The following is a 13,832-nucleotide window of genomic DNA, read 5'->3' on the forward strand; positions in this document are numbered from 1 at the left end:
GATTTTTCCTGAGAAATCTGCCTGATTTTCGAAACTGGAATTAGGAAACTCTGCGAACTCAGATGAATACATTCTCGGTGTATTTATGCCTTGTATGGTGGATGAAAGATCGTTAATCCACATGCTCACAACTCTGTAGTAAATATTTGTCGAATCCGAGATACATGAAGCGTGTTCGGAACACAGAATATCACAGTAAGCGAATCTATGTAAAATAGATCTCTCAGGTAGAACTCGGTCCAAGAACTTTTTCTGCGAATTCTGCCTCATTTTCAAAACTGGCATTAGGAAAATCTTTTGAAATATGAGAAAATGATTCAAAGTGTCAATATGGCTTTTATGGTGGATGAAAGTTCAGTAATCTTTATGCTAACAAGTCTGAAGTGAATATTTTTCGAAACCGTGATGCATGTATATTTTTTGGATCACGGAATTTCACGATGACGGGTTCTACGTAAATTGCATGTCTATTGGGTAGAACTCGCTCCAAGAGGATTTTTCTGCGAAAACTGCATGATTTAAAAACTGACATTAGGTGAAATCTACTAAATAAGAAAAAACTATCTATGTATAAATATGCATTGTAAGGTGGATGAAAGTTCGGTAATACACATGTTCACAACTCATTAAAGAATGTTTGTCGAATCCGTGATGCATGTAACGTGTTCAGAACACGGAATGTCACGGTGAGTGAAACTAGGTAAATTACATATCTTTGGGTTAGAACTCGCTCCAAGAGCATTTTCCTGCCAAATCTGCCTCATTTTCAAACCTGACATTAAAACAAATCTGTGAAATCTGAGAAAAGTCTTCAAAGTTTCTGTAAGCCATGTATGGTGAATGAAAGTGCTGTAATCTACTTGCTAACAACTCTGTATTGAATATTTGTCGAATCCGAGATGCATGAATTGTGTTCGGAACACGGAATTTCACGGTGAGCGAATCCATGTAAATTACATGTCTATTGTTTTGAACACGCTCCAAGAGGTTTTTGCCGTGAAAACTGCCTCAGTTTCGAAACTGGCGTTTGGAAAGCTCTGTGAAATCAGAGAAAATGCTTCTAAGCATCAATATGCCTTGTATTGTGATGAAAGTCCTGTAATCCACATGCAAACAACTCTGTAGTGTATTTGTTTCGAATCATTTCTGCATGTAGCTTGTGCGAAACACGGAATTTCACAGCGGGAGAATCTATGTAATTTACATATGTATTGCGTAAGACACGCTCAAAAAGATTTTTCCTTTGGAAACTGCCTGATTTTTGAAACTGCTATTAGGAAAAAGCTGCAAACTCAGAGTTAGTGTTTCTAGGTGTAAATATGCCTTGTATGGTGGATGAAAGGTCTGTAATACACATGTACACAACTCATTAAAAATGTTTCTCAAATCCGTGATTTATGTAGTGTGTTCGGAACACGGAATGTCACGTTGAAAGAAAATATGTAAATTACACATCTATTGGTGAGAAACCGCTCCCGGAGTATTTTACTGTAAAATCTACCTCTGTTTGGAAACTGGTGTTATGAAAACAATGCAAAACCAGAGCAAAAGCTTTAAGGTGACAATATGTCTTCAATGGTTTATTAAAGATGTGTAATTCACATTCTAACAACTCAGGAGTGAATATTTGTTGAATCCATTGTGCATGTAACTTTTTCGGAACATGCAATATTACGGTGACGGTATCTATGTAAATGGGATGTCTATTGGATCGAACATGCAGCAAGAGAATTTTTCTGCGAAAACTGCCTGATTTTCGTAACTGACGTTAGGAAAAATCGGTGAAATCTAAGTAAATATTTCTAGGTGTGATTATGCCTTGTATTGTGGTTGAAACATCGATAATCCACGTGCTCACAGTCATTAAATAATGTTTGTCGAAGCCGTGATTAATGAAACTTTTTCAGAACACGCAATGTTTCAGTGAGTGAAACTCGGGAAATAACAATTCTACTGGATAGAACTGGCTTGAATTGAATTTTTCTGCGAAAATTTCATGATTTTCAAAACTGGATGTTAGGAAAAAAATGCGAAATCAGAATAACTACATCTAGGTGTAAATATGCCTTGTATGGTGGATGAAAGTTCGGTAATCCAGATGCTCACACTCATTAGAGCATGTTTGTCGAATTCATGATGCATGAAACGTGTACGGAATACAGAGTGTCATATTGAAGGAAACAATGTAAATTACATGTCTATTGGGTAGATCTCGCTTGAAGAGAATTTTTCTGCGAAATGTGCCTCATTTTCAAAACTGCCATTAGGAGAACCCTGTGAAATCTGAGAAAATGCTTCTAAGTGTCAATATGCCTTGAATGGTGAATGAAAGTCCGGTAATCCACATGTTAATAACAGTGTAGTAATGATTTTTCAAACCGTGATTCATGTAGCGCTTTTTGAAATGGAATTTCACCGTAATGACACATTTTAAATTAAAATTCTATTGGGTAGAACTAGCTAGAATAGAATTTTTCTGCGAAAAATGCATGATTATCGAATCTGAAATTTGGAGAATGCTTCAAAATGAGAGTAAATATTTCTAGGTGTAAATATGCCTTTATGTTGGAAGAAAGTTCGGTAATCCACATTTTCACAACATATTAAAGAAGCATTTTCTAATCCGTGATGCATATACCGTGTTTTAACATGGAATTTCACGGTGACTGAAACAATGTAAATTACTTCTCTATTGGGTAGAACTCTCTCCAAGAGAATTTTTCTGCAGTAAATGCTTCATTTTTGAAACTGGCGTTTGGAAAACACTGCAAAATCTGAGAAAATACTTCTAAGTATCAATTTTCAATCTATTGTGATGAAAGTTCGGTAATCCACATGCTAACAAATCTGTAGTGAATATTTTTCGAATTCATTATGCAAGTAGCATGTTCGGAACACGGAATTTCATGGCCAGAGATTTTATGTAAATTACATTTCTCTTGGTTAGAAAACACTCCAAGAGATTTTTCCTGAGAAATCTGCCTGATTTTCGAAACTGGAATTAGGAAACTCTGCGAACTCAGATGAATACATTCTCGGTGTATTTATGCCTTGTATGGTGGATGAAAGATCGTTAATCCACATGCTCACAACTCTGTAGTAAATATTTGTCGAATCCGAGATACATGAAGCGTGTTCGGAACACAGAATATCACAGTAAGCGAATCTATGTAAAATAGATCTCTCAGGTAGAACTCGGTCCAAGAACTTTTTCTGCGAATTCTGCCTCATTTTCAAAACTGGCATTAGGAAAATCTTTTGAAATATGAGAAAATGATTCAAAGTGTCAATATGGCTTTTATGGTGGATGAAAGTTCAGTAATCTTTATGCTAACAAGTCTGAAGTGAATATTTTTCGAAACCGTGATGCATGTATATTTTTTGGATCACGGAATTTCACGATGACGGGTTCTACGTAAATTGCATGTCTATTGGGTAGAACTCGCTCCAAGAGGATTTTTCTGCGAAAACTGCATGATTTAAAAACTGACATTAGGTGAAATCTACTAAATAAGAAAAAACTATCTATGTATAAATATGCATTGTAAGGTGGATGAAAGTTCGGTAATACACATGTTCACAACTCATTAAAGAATGTTTGTCGAATCCGTGATGCATGTAACGTGTTCAGAACAGGGAATGTCACGGTGAGTGAAACTAGGTAAATTACATATCTTTGGGTTAGAACTCGCTCCAAGAGCATTTTCCTGCCAAATCTGCCTCATTTTCAAACCTGACATTAAAACTACTCTGTGAAATCTGAGAAAAGTCTTCAAAGTGTCAGTAAGCCATGTATGGTGGATGAAAGTGCAGTAATCCACTTGCTAACAACTCTGTAGTGAAAATTTTTGAATCCGAGATGCATGAAGCGTGTTCGGAACACGGAATTTCACGGTGAGCGAATCCATGTAAATTACATGTCTATTGTTTTGAACACGCTCCAAGAGGTTTTTGCCGTGAAAACTGCCTCAGTTTCGAAACTGGCGTTTGGAAAGCTCTGTGAAATCAGAGAAAATGTTTCTAAGCATCAATATGCCTCGTATTGTGATGAAAGTCCTGTAATCCACATGCAAACAACTCTGTAGTGTATTTTTGTCGAATCCTATCTGCATGTAGCGTGTGCGAAACACGGAAATTCACAGCGGGAGAATCTATGTAATTTACATATCTATTGCATAAGACACGCTCAAAAAGATTTTTCCTTAGTAAACTGCCTGATTTTTGAAACTGCTATTAGGAAAATGCTGCAAACTCAGAGTTAATGTTTCTAGGCGTAAATATGCCTTGTATGGTGGATGAAAGTTCTGTAATACACATGAGCACAACTCATTAAAAATGTTTCTCAAATCCGTGATGTATGTAGTTTGTTCGGTACACGGAATGTCACGTTGAAGGAAAATAGGTAAATTACATATCTATTGGTGAGAACCCGCTCCAGGAGCATTTTACTGTAAAATCTACCTCTGTTAGGAAACTGGTGTTATGAAAACACTGCAAAACCTGAGCAAAAGCTTTAAGGTGACAATATGTCTTCAATGGTTTATTAAAGATGTGTAATTCACATTCTAACAACTCAGGAGTGAATATTTGTTGAATCCATGGTGCATGTAACTTTTTCGGAACACGGAATGTTACGGTGACGGTATCTATGGGAATGGGATGTGTATTGGATCGAACATGCAGCAAGAGAATTTTTCTGCGAAAACTGCCTGATTTTCGTAACTGAATTTAGGAAAAATCTGTGAAATCTAAGTAAATATTTCTAGGTGTAAATATGCCTTGTATTGCCGTTGAAATATCGGTAATCCACATGCTCACAGTCATTAAATAATGTTTGTCGAAGCCGTGATTAATGTAACGTTTTTTGAACACGGAATGTCTCAGTGAGTGAAACTTGGAAAATAACAATTCTACTGGATAGAACTCGCTTGAATTGAATTTTACTGTGAAAATTACATGATATTCGGAAGTGGATGTTAGGAAAAACCTGCGAAATCAGAATAACAACAACTAGGTGTAAATAGGCCTTGTATGGTGAATGAAACTTTGGTAATTCAGATGCTCACACTCATTAGAGAATGTTTGTCGAATTCGTGATGCATGTAACGTGTACAGAATACAGAGTGTCATATTGAAGGAAACAATGTAAATTACATGTCTATTGGGTAGAACTCGCTTGAAGAGAATTTTTCTGAGAAATGTGCCTCATTTTCAAAACTGCCATTAGGAGAACCCTGTGAAATCTTAGAAAATGCTTCTAAGTGTCAATATGCATTGAATGGTGAATGAAAGTCCGGTAATCCACGTGTTAATAACAGTGTAGTAATGATTTTTCAAACCGTGATTCATGTAGCGCTTTTTGAAATGGAATTTCACCGTAATGACACAATTTAAATTAAAATTCTATTGGGTAGAACTAGCTAGAATAGAATTTTTCTGCGAAAATTGCATAATTATCGAATCTGAAGTTTGGAGAATGCTTCAAAATGAGAGTAAATATTTCTAGGTGTAAATATGACTTTATGTTGGAAGAAAGTTCGGTAATCCACATTTTCACAACATATTAAAGAATCTTTTTCTAATCCGTGATGCATATACCGTGTTCAGAATTTGGAATTTCACGGTGACTGAAACAATGTAAATTACTTCTCTATTGGGTAGATCTCGCTCCAAGAGTATTTTTCTGCAATAAATGCTTCATTTTTGAAACTGGCGTTTGGAAAACGATGCAAAATCTGAGAAAATACTTCTAAGTATCAATATTCAATTTATTGTGATGAAAGTTCGGTAATCCACATGCTAACAAATCTGTAGTGAATATTTTTCGAATTCATTATGCATGTAGCATGTTCGGAACATGGAATTTCATGGCCAGAGATTTTACGTAAATTACATTTCCCTTGGTTAGAAAACACTCCAAGAGATTTTTCCTGAGAAATCTGCCTGATTTTTGAAACTGGAATTAGGAAACACTGCGAACTCAGATGAAAAGATTCTCGGTGTACATATGCCTTGTATGGTGGATGAAAGTTCGGTAATCCGCATGCTAACAACTCTGTAGTAAATATTTGTCGAATCCGAGATACATGAAGCGTGTTCGGAACACAGAATATCACAGTAAGCGAAACTATGTAAAATAGATCTCTCGGGTAGAACTCGTTCCAAGAACTTTTTCTGCGAATTCTGCCTCATTTTCAAAACTGGCATTAGGAAAATCTTTTGAAATATGAGAAAATGCTTCAAAGTGACAATATGGCTTTTATGGTGGATGAAACTTCGGTAATACTTATGCTAACTAGTCTGAAATGAATATTTGTCGAATCAGTGATACATGTATTTTTTCGGATCACGGAATTTCACGATGATGGGTTCTACATAAATTGCATGTCTATTGGGTAGAAATCGCTCCAAGAGAATTTTTATGTGAAAACTGCATGATTTAAAAACTGACATTAGGAGAAATATACTAAATTAGAAAGTAATTTCCATGTATAAATATGCATTGTAAGGTGGATGAAAGTTCGGTAATATACATGTTCAAAACTCATTAAAGAATGTTTGTCGAATCCGTGATGCATGTAACGTGTTCAGAACACGGAATGTCACGGTGAGTGAAACTAAGTAAATTACATATCTTTGGGTTAGAACTCGCTCCAAGAGCATTTTCCTGCCAAATCTGCCTCATTTTCAAACCTGACATTAAAACTAAACTCTGAAATCTGAGAAAAGTCTTCAAAGTTTCTGTAAGCCATGTATGGTGGATGAAAGTGCTGTAATCCACTTGCTAACAACTCTGTATTGAATATTTTTCGAACCCGAGATGCATGTAGCGTGTTCGGAACATGGAATTTCACGGTGAGCGAATCCATGTAAATTACATGTCTATTGTTTTGAACCCGCTCCAAGAGGTTTTTGCCGTGAAATCTGCCTCAGTTTCGAAACTGGTGTTTGGAAAGCTCTGTGAAATCAGAGAAAATGCTTCTAAGCATCAATATGCCTTGTATTGTGATGAAAGTCCTGTAATCCACATGCAAACAACTCTGTAGTGTATTTGTTTCGAATCCTATCTGCATGTAGCGTGTGCGAAACACGGAATTTCACAGCGGGAGAATCTATGTAATTTACATATGTATTGCGTAAGACACGCTCAAAAAGATTTTTCCTTAGGAAACTGCCTGATTTTTGAAACTGCTATTAGGAAAAAGCTGCAAACTCAGAGTTAATGTTTCTAGGTGTAAATATGCCTTGTATGGTGGATGAAAGATCTGTAAAACACATGTACACAACTCATTAAAAGTGTTTCTCAAATCCGTGATGTTTCTAGTGTGTTCGGTACACGGAATGTCACGTTGAAGGAAAATATGTAAATTACACATCTATTGGTGAGAAACCACTCCAGGAGCATTTTACTATAAAATCTACCTCTGTTTGGAAACTGGTGTTATGAAAACAATGCAAAACCTGAGCAAAAGCTTTAAGGTGACAATATGTCTTCAATGGTTTATTAAAGATGTGTAATTCACATTCTAACAACTCAGGAGTGAATATTTGTTGAATCCATGGTGCATGTAACTTTTTCGGAACACGGAATATTACGGTGACGGTATCTATGGGAATGGGATGTCTATTGGATCGAACATGCAGCAAGAGAATTTTTCTGCGAAAACTGCCTGATTTTCGTAACTGACGTTAGGAAAAATCTGCGACATCTAAGTAAATATTTCTAGGTGTGAATATGCCTTGTATTGTGGTTGAAACATCGGTAATCCACATGCTCACAGTCATTAAATAATGTTTGTCGAAGCCGTGATTAATGAAACTTTTTCAGAACATGCAATGTTTCAGTGAGTGAAACTCGGGAAATAACAATTCTACTGGATAGAACTGGCTTGAATTGGATTTTTCTGCGAAAATTTCATGATTTTCAAAACTGGATGTTAGGAAAACACTGCGAAATCAGAATAACTACATCTAGGTGTAAATATGCCTTGTATGGTGGATGAAAGTTCAGTAATCCAGATGCTCACGCTCATTAGAGCATGTTTGTCGAATTCGTGATTCATGAAACATGTACGGAATACAGAGTGTCATATTGAAGGAAACAATGTAAATTATATGTCTATTGGGTAGATCTCGCTTGAAGAGAATTTTTCTGCGAAATGTGCCTCATTTTCAAAACTGCCATTAGGAGAACCCTGTGAAATCTGAGAAAATGCTTCTAAGTGTCAATATGCCTTGAATGGTGAATGAAAGTCCGGTAATCCACATGTTAATAACAGTGTAGTAATTATTTTTCTAACCGCGATTCATGTAGCGTTTTTTGAAATGGAAATTCACCGTATTGAAACAATTTAAATTAAAATTCTATTGGGTAGAACTAGCTAGAATAGAATTTTTCTGCGAAAATTGCATGATTATCGAATCTGAAGTTTGGAGAAAGCTTCAAAATGAGAGTAAATATTTCTAGGTGTAAATATGACTTTATGTTGGAAGAAAGTTCGGTAATCCACATTTTCACAACATATTAAAGAATCTTTTTCTAATCCGTGATGCATATACCGTGTTCAGAATTTGGAATTTCACGGTGACTGAAACAATGTAAATTACTTCTCTATTGGGTAGAACTCGCTCCAAGAGAATTTTTCTGCTATAAATGCTTCATTTTTGAAACTGGCGTTTGGAAAACGCTGCAAAATCTGAGAAAATACTTCTAAGTATCAATATTCAATCTATTGTGATGAAAGTTCGGTAATCCACATGCTAACAAATCTGTAGTGAATATTTTTCGAATTCATTATGCATGTAGCATGTTCGGAACATGGAATTTCATGGCCAGAGATTTTATGTAAATTACATTTCCCTTGGTTAGAAAACACTCCAAGAGATTTTTCCTGTGAAATCTGCCTGATTTTTGACACTGGAATTAGGAAACACTGCGAACTCAGATGAAAAGATTCTCGGTGTACATATGCCTTGTATGGTGGATGAAAGTTCGGTAATCCGCATGCTAACAACTCTGTAGTAAATATTTGTCGAATCCGAGATACATGAAGCGTGTTCGGAACACAGAATATCACAGTAAGCGAAACTATGTAAAATACATCTCTCGGGTAGAACTCGTTCCAAGAACTTTTTCTGCGAATTCTGCCTCATTTTCAAAACTGGCATTAGGAAAATCTTTTGAAATATGAGAAAATGCTTCAAAGTGTCAATATGGCTTTTATGGTGGATGAAATTTCGGTAATCTTTATGCTAACAAGTCTGAAGTGAATATTTTTCGAAACCGTGATGCATGTATCTTTTTCGGATCACGGAATTTCACGATGACGGGTTCTACGTAAATTGCATGTCTATTGGGTAGAAGTCGCTCCAAGAGGATTTTTCTGTGAAAACTGCATGATTAAAAACTGACACTAGGAGAAATATACTAAATCAGAAAATAATTTCTATGTATAAATATGCATTGTAAGGTGGATGAAAGTTCGGTAATACACATGTTCACAACTCATTAAAGAATGTTTGTCGAATCCGTGATGCATGTAACGTGTTCAGAACACGGAATATCACGGTGAGTGAAACTAGGTAAATTACATATCTTTGGGTTAGAACTCTCTCCAACAGCATATTCCTGCCAAATCTGCCTCATTTTCAAACCTGACATTAAAACTACTCTGTGAAATATGAGAAAAGTCTTCAAAGTGTCAGTAAGCCATGTATGGTGGATGAAAGTGCACTAATCCACTTGCTAACAACTCTGTAGTGAAAATTTTTGAATCCGAGATGCATGAAGCGTGTTCGGAACACGGAATTTCACGGTGAGCGAATCCATGTAAAGTACATGTCTATTGTTTTGAACACGCTCCAAGAGGTTTTTGCCGTGAAAACTGCCTCAGTTTCGAAACTGGCGTTTGGAAAGCTCTGTGAAATCAGAGAAAATGTTTTTTGCATCAATATGCCTTGTATTGTGATGAAAGACCTGTAATCCACATGCAAACAACTCTGTAGTGTATTTTTGTCGAATCCTATCTGCATGTATCGTGGGCGAAACACGGAATTTCACAGCGGGATAATCTATTTAATTTACATATCTATTGTGTAAGACACGCTCAAAAAGATTTTTCCTTAGGTAACTGCCTGATTTTTGAAACTGCTATTAGGAAAAAGCTGCAAACTCAGAGTTAATGTTTCTAGGTGTAAATATGCCTTGTATGGTGGATGAAAGATCTGTAATACACATGTAAACAACTCATTAAAGATGTTTCTCAAATCCGTGATGTATGTAGTTTGTTCGGTACACGGAATGTCACGTTGAAGGAAAATAGGTAAATTACATATCTATTGGTGAGAACCCGCTCCCGGAGCATTTTACTGTAAAATCTACCTCTGTTTGGAAACTGGTTTTATGAAAACAATGCAAAACCAGAGCAAAAGCTTTAAGGTGACAATATGTCTTCAATGGTTTATTAAAGATGTGTAATTCACATTCTAACAACTCAGGAGTGAATATTTGTTGAATCCATGGTGCATGTACTTTTTTCGGAACACGGAATGTTACGGTGACAGTATCTATGGAAATGGGATGTGTATTGGATCGAACATGCAGCAAGAGAATTTTTCTGCGAAAACTGCCTGATTTTCGTAACTGAATATAGGAAAAATCTGTGAAATCTAAGTAAATATTTCTAGGTGTAAATATGCCTTGTATTGTGGTTGAAACATCGGGAATCCACATGCTCACGGTTAATAAATAATGTTTGTCGAAGCCGTGATTAATGTAACGTTTTCGGAACACGGAATATCTCGGTGAGTGAAACACGGATAATAACAATTCTACTGGATAGAACTCGCTTGAATTGAATTTTTCTGCGAAAATTTCATGATTTTCGGAAGTGGATGTTACTAAAAACCTGCGAAATCAGAATAACAACAACTAGGTGTAAATATGCCTTGTATGGTGAATGAAATTTTGGTAATACAGATGCTCACACTCATTAGAGAATGTTTGTCGAATTCGTGATGCATGTAACGTGTACGGAATACAGAGTGTCACATTGAAGGAAACAATGTAAATTACATGTCTATTGGGTAGAACTCGCTTGAAGAGAATTTTTCTGCGAAATGTGCCTCATTTTCAAAACTGCCATTAGGAGAACCCTGTGAAATCTGAGAAAATGCTTCTAAGTGTCAATATGCCTTGAATGGTGAATGAAAGTCCGGTAATCCACATGTTAATAACAGTGTAGTAATTATTTTTCTAACCGTGATTCATGTAGCGTTTTTTGAAATGGAATTTCACCGTAATGAAACAATTTAAATTAAAATTCTATTGGGTAGAACTAGCTAGAATAGAATTTTTCTGCGAAAATTGCATGATTATCGAATCTGAAGTTTGGAGAAAGCTTTAAAATGAGAGTAAATATTTCTAGGTTCAAATATGACTTTATGTTGGAAGAAAGTTCGGTAATCCACATTTTCACAACATATTAAAGAATCTTTTTCTAATCCGTGATGCATATACCGTGTTCAGAATTTGGAATTTCACGGTGACTGAAACAATGTAAATTACTTCTCTATTGGGTAGAACTCGCTCCAAGAGAATTTTTCTGCAATAAATGCTTCATTTTTGAAACTGGCGTTTGGAAAACGCTGCAATATCTGAGAAAATACTTCTAAGTATCAATATTCAATCTATTGTGATGAAACTTCGGTAATCCACATGCTAACAAATCTGTAGTGAATACTTTTCGAATTCATTATGCATGTAGCATGTTCGGAACATGGAATTTCATGGCCAGAAATTTTATGTAAATTACATTTCTCTTGGTTAGAAAACACTCCAAGAGATTTTTCCTGAGAAATCTGCCTGATTTTCGAAACTGCAATTAGGAAACACTGCGAACTCAGATGAAAAGATTCTCGGTGTACATATGCCTTGTATGGTGGATGAAAGTTCGGTAATCCGCATGCTAACAACTCTGTAGTGAGTATTTGTCGAATCCGAGATACATGAAGCGTGTTCGGAACACAGAATATCACAGTAAGCGAATCTATGTAAAATAGATCTCTCGGGTAGAAATCGTTCCAAGAACTTTTTCTGCGAATTCTGCCTCATTTTCAAAACTGGCATTAGGAAAAACTTTCGAAATATGAGAAAATGCTTCAAAGTGTCAATATGGCTTTTATGGTGGATGAAACTTCGGTAATCCTTATGCTAACAAGTCTGAAGTGAATATTTGTCGAATCCGTGATGCATGTATTTTTTCGGATCACGGAATTTCACGATGATGGGTTCTATGTAAATTGCATGTCTATTGGGTAGAACTCGCTCCAATAGGATTTTTATGTGAAAACTGCATGATTTAAAAACTGACATTAGGAGAAATATAATAAATCAGAAAATAATTTCCATGTATAAATATGTATTGTAAGGTGGATGAAAGTTCAGTAATATACATGTTCACAACTCATTAAAGAATGTTTGTCGAATCCGTGATGCATGTAACGTGTTCAGAACACGGAATGTCACGGTGAGTGAAACTAGGTAAATTACATATCTTTGGGTTAGAACTCGCTCCAAGAGCATTTTCCTGCCAAATCTGCCTCATTTTCAAACCTGACATTAAAACAAATCTGTGAAATCTGAGAAAAGTCTTCAAAGTTTCTGTAAGCCATGTATGGTGGATGAAAGTGCTGTAATCTACTTGCTAACAACTCTGTATTGAATATTTGTCGAATCCGAGATGCATGAATTGTGTTCGGAATACGGAATTTCACGGTGAGCGAATCCATGTAAATTACATGTCTATTGTTTTGAACACGCTCCAAGAGGTTTTTGCCGTGAAAACTGCCTCAGTTTCGAAACTGGCGTTTGGAAAGCTCTGTGAAATCAGAGAAAATGCTTCTAAGCATCAATATGCCTTGTATTGTGATGAAAGTCCTGTAATCCACATGCAAACAACTCTGTAGTGTATTTGTTTCGAATCATTTCTGCATGTAGCTTGTGCGAAACACGGAATTTCACAGCGGGAGAATCTATGTAATTTACATATGTATTGCGTAAGAAACGCTCAAAAAGATTTTTCCTTTGGAAACTGCCTGATTTTTGAAACTGCTATTAGGAAAAAGCTGCAAACTCAGAGTTAGTGTTTCTAGGTGTAAATATGCCTTGTATGGTGGATGAAAGGTCTGTAATACACATGTACACAACTCATTAAAAATGTTTCTCAAATCCGTGATTTATGTAGTGTGTTCGGAACACGGAATGTCACGTTGAAAGAAAATATGTAAATTACACATCTATTGGTGAGAAACCGCTCCCGGAGTATTTTACTGTAAAATCTACCTCTGTTTGGAAACTGGTGTTATGAAAACAATGCAAAACCAGAGCAAAAGCTTTAAGGTGACAATATGTCTTCAATGGTTTATTAAAGATGTGTAATTCACATTCTAACAACTCAGGAGTGAATATTTGTTGAATCCATTGTGCATGTAACTTTTTCGGAACATGCAATATTACGGTGACGGTATCTATGTAAATGGGATGTCTATTGGATCGAACATGCAGCAAGAGAATTTTTCTGCGAAAACTGCCTGATTTTCGTAACTGACGTTAGGAAAAATCGGTGAAATCTAAGTAAATATTTCTAGGTGTGATTATGCCTTGTATTGTGGTTGAAACATCGATAATCCACGTGCTCACAGTCATTAAATAATGTTTGTCGAAGCCGTGATTAATGAAACTTTTTCAGAACACGCAATGTTTCAGTGAGTGAAACTCGGGAAATAACAATTCTACTGGATAGAACTGGCTTGAATTGAATTTTTCTGCGAAA

This window comes from Camelus bactrianus, chromosome 6 (assembly GCF_048773025.1).
Source record: "Camelus bactrianus isolate YW-2024 breed Bactrian camel chromosome 6, ASM4877302v1, whole genome shotgun sequence".
In the NCBI taxonomy this organism is placed as follows: domain Eukaryota; kingdom Metazoa; phylum Chordata; class Mammalia; order Artiodactyla; family Camelidae; genus Camelus; species Camelus bactrianus.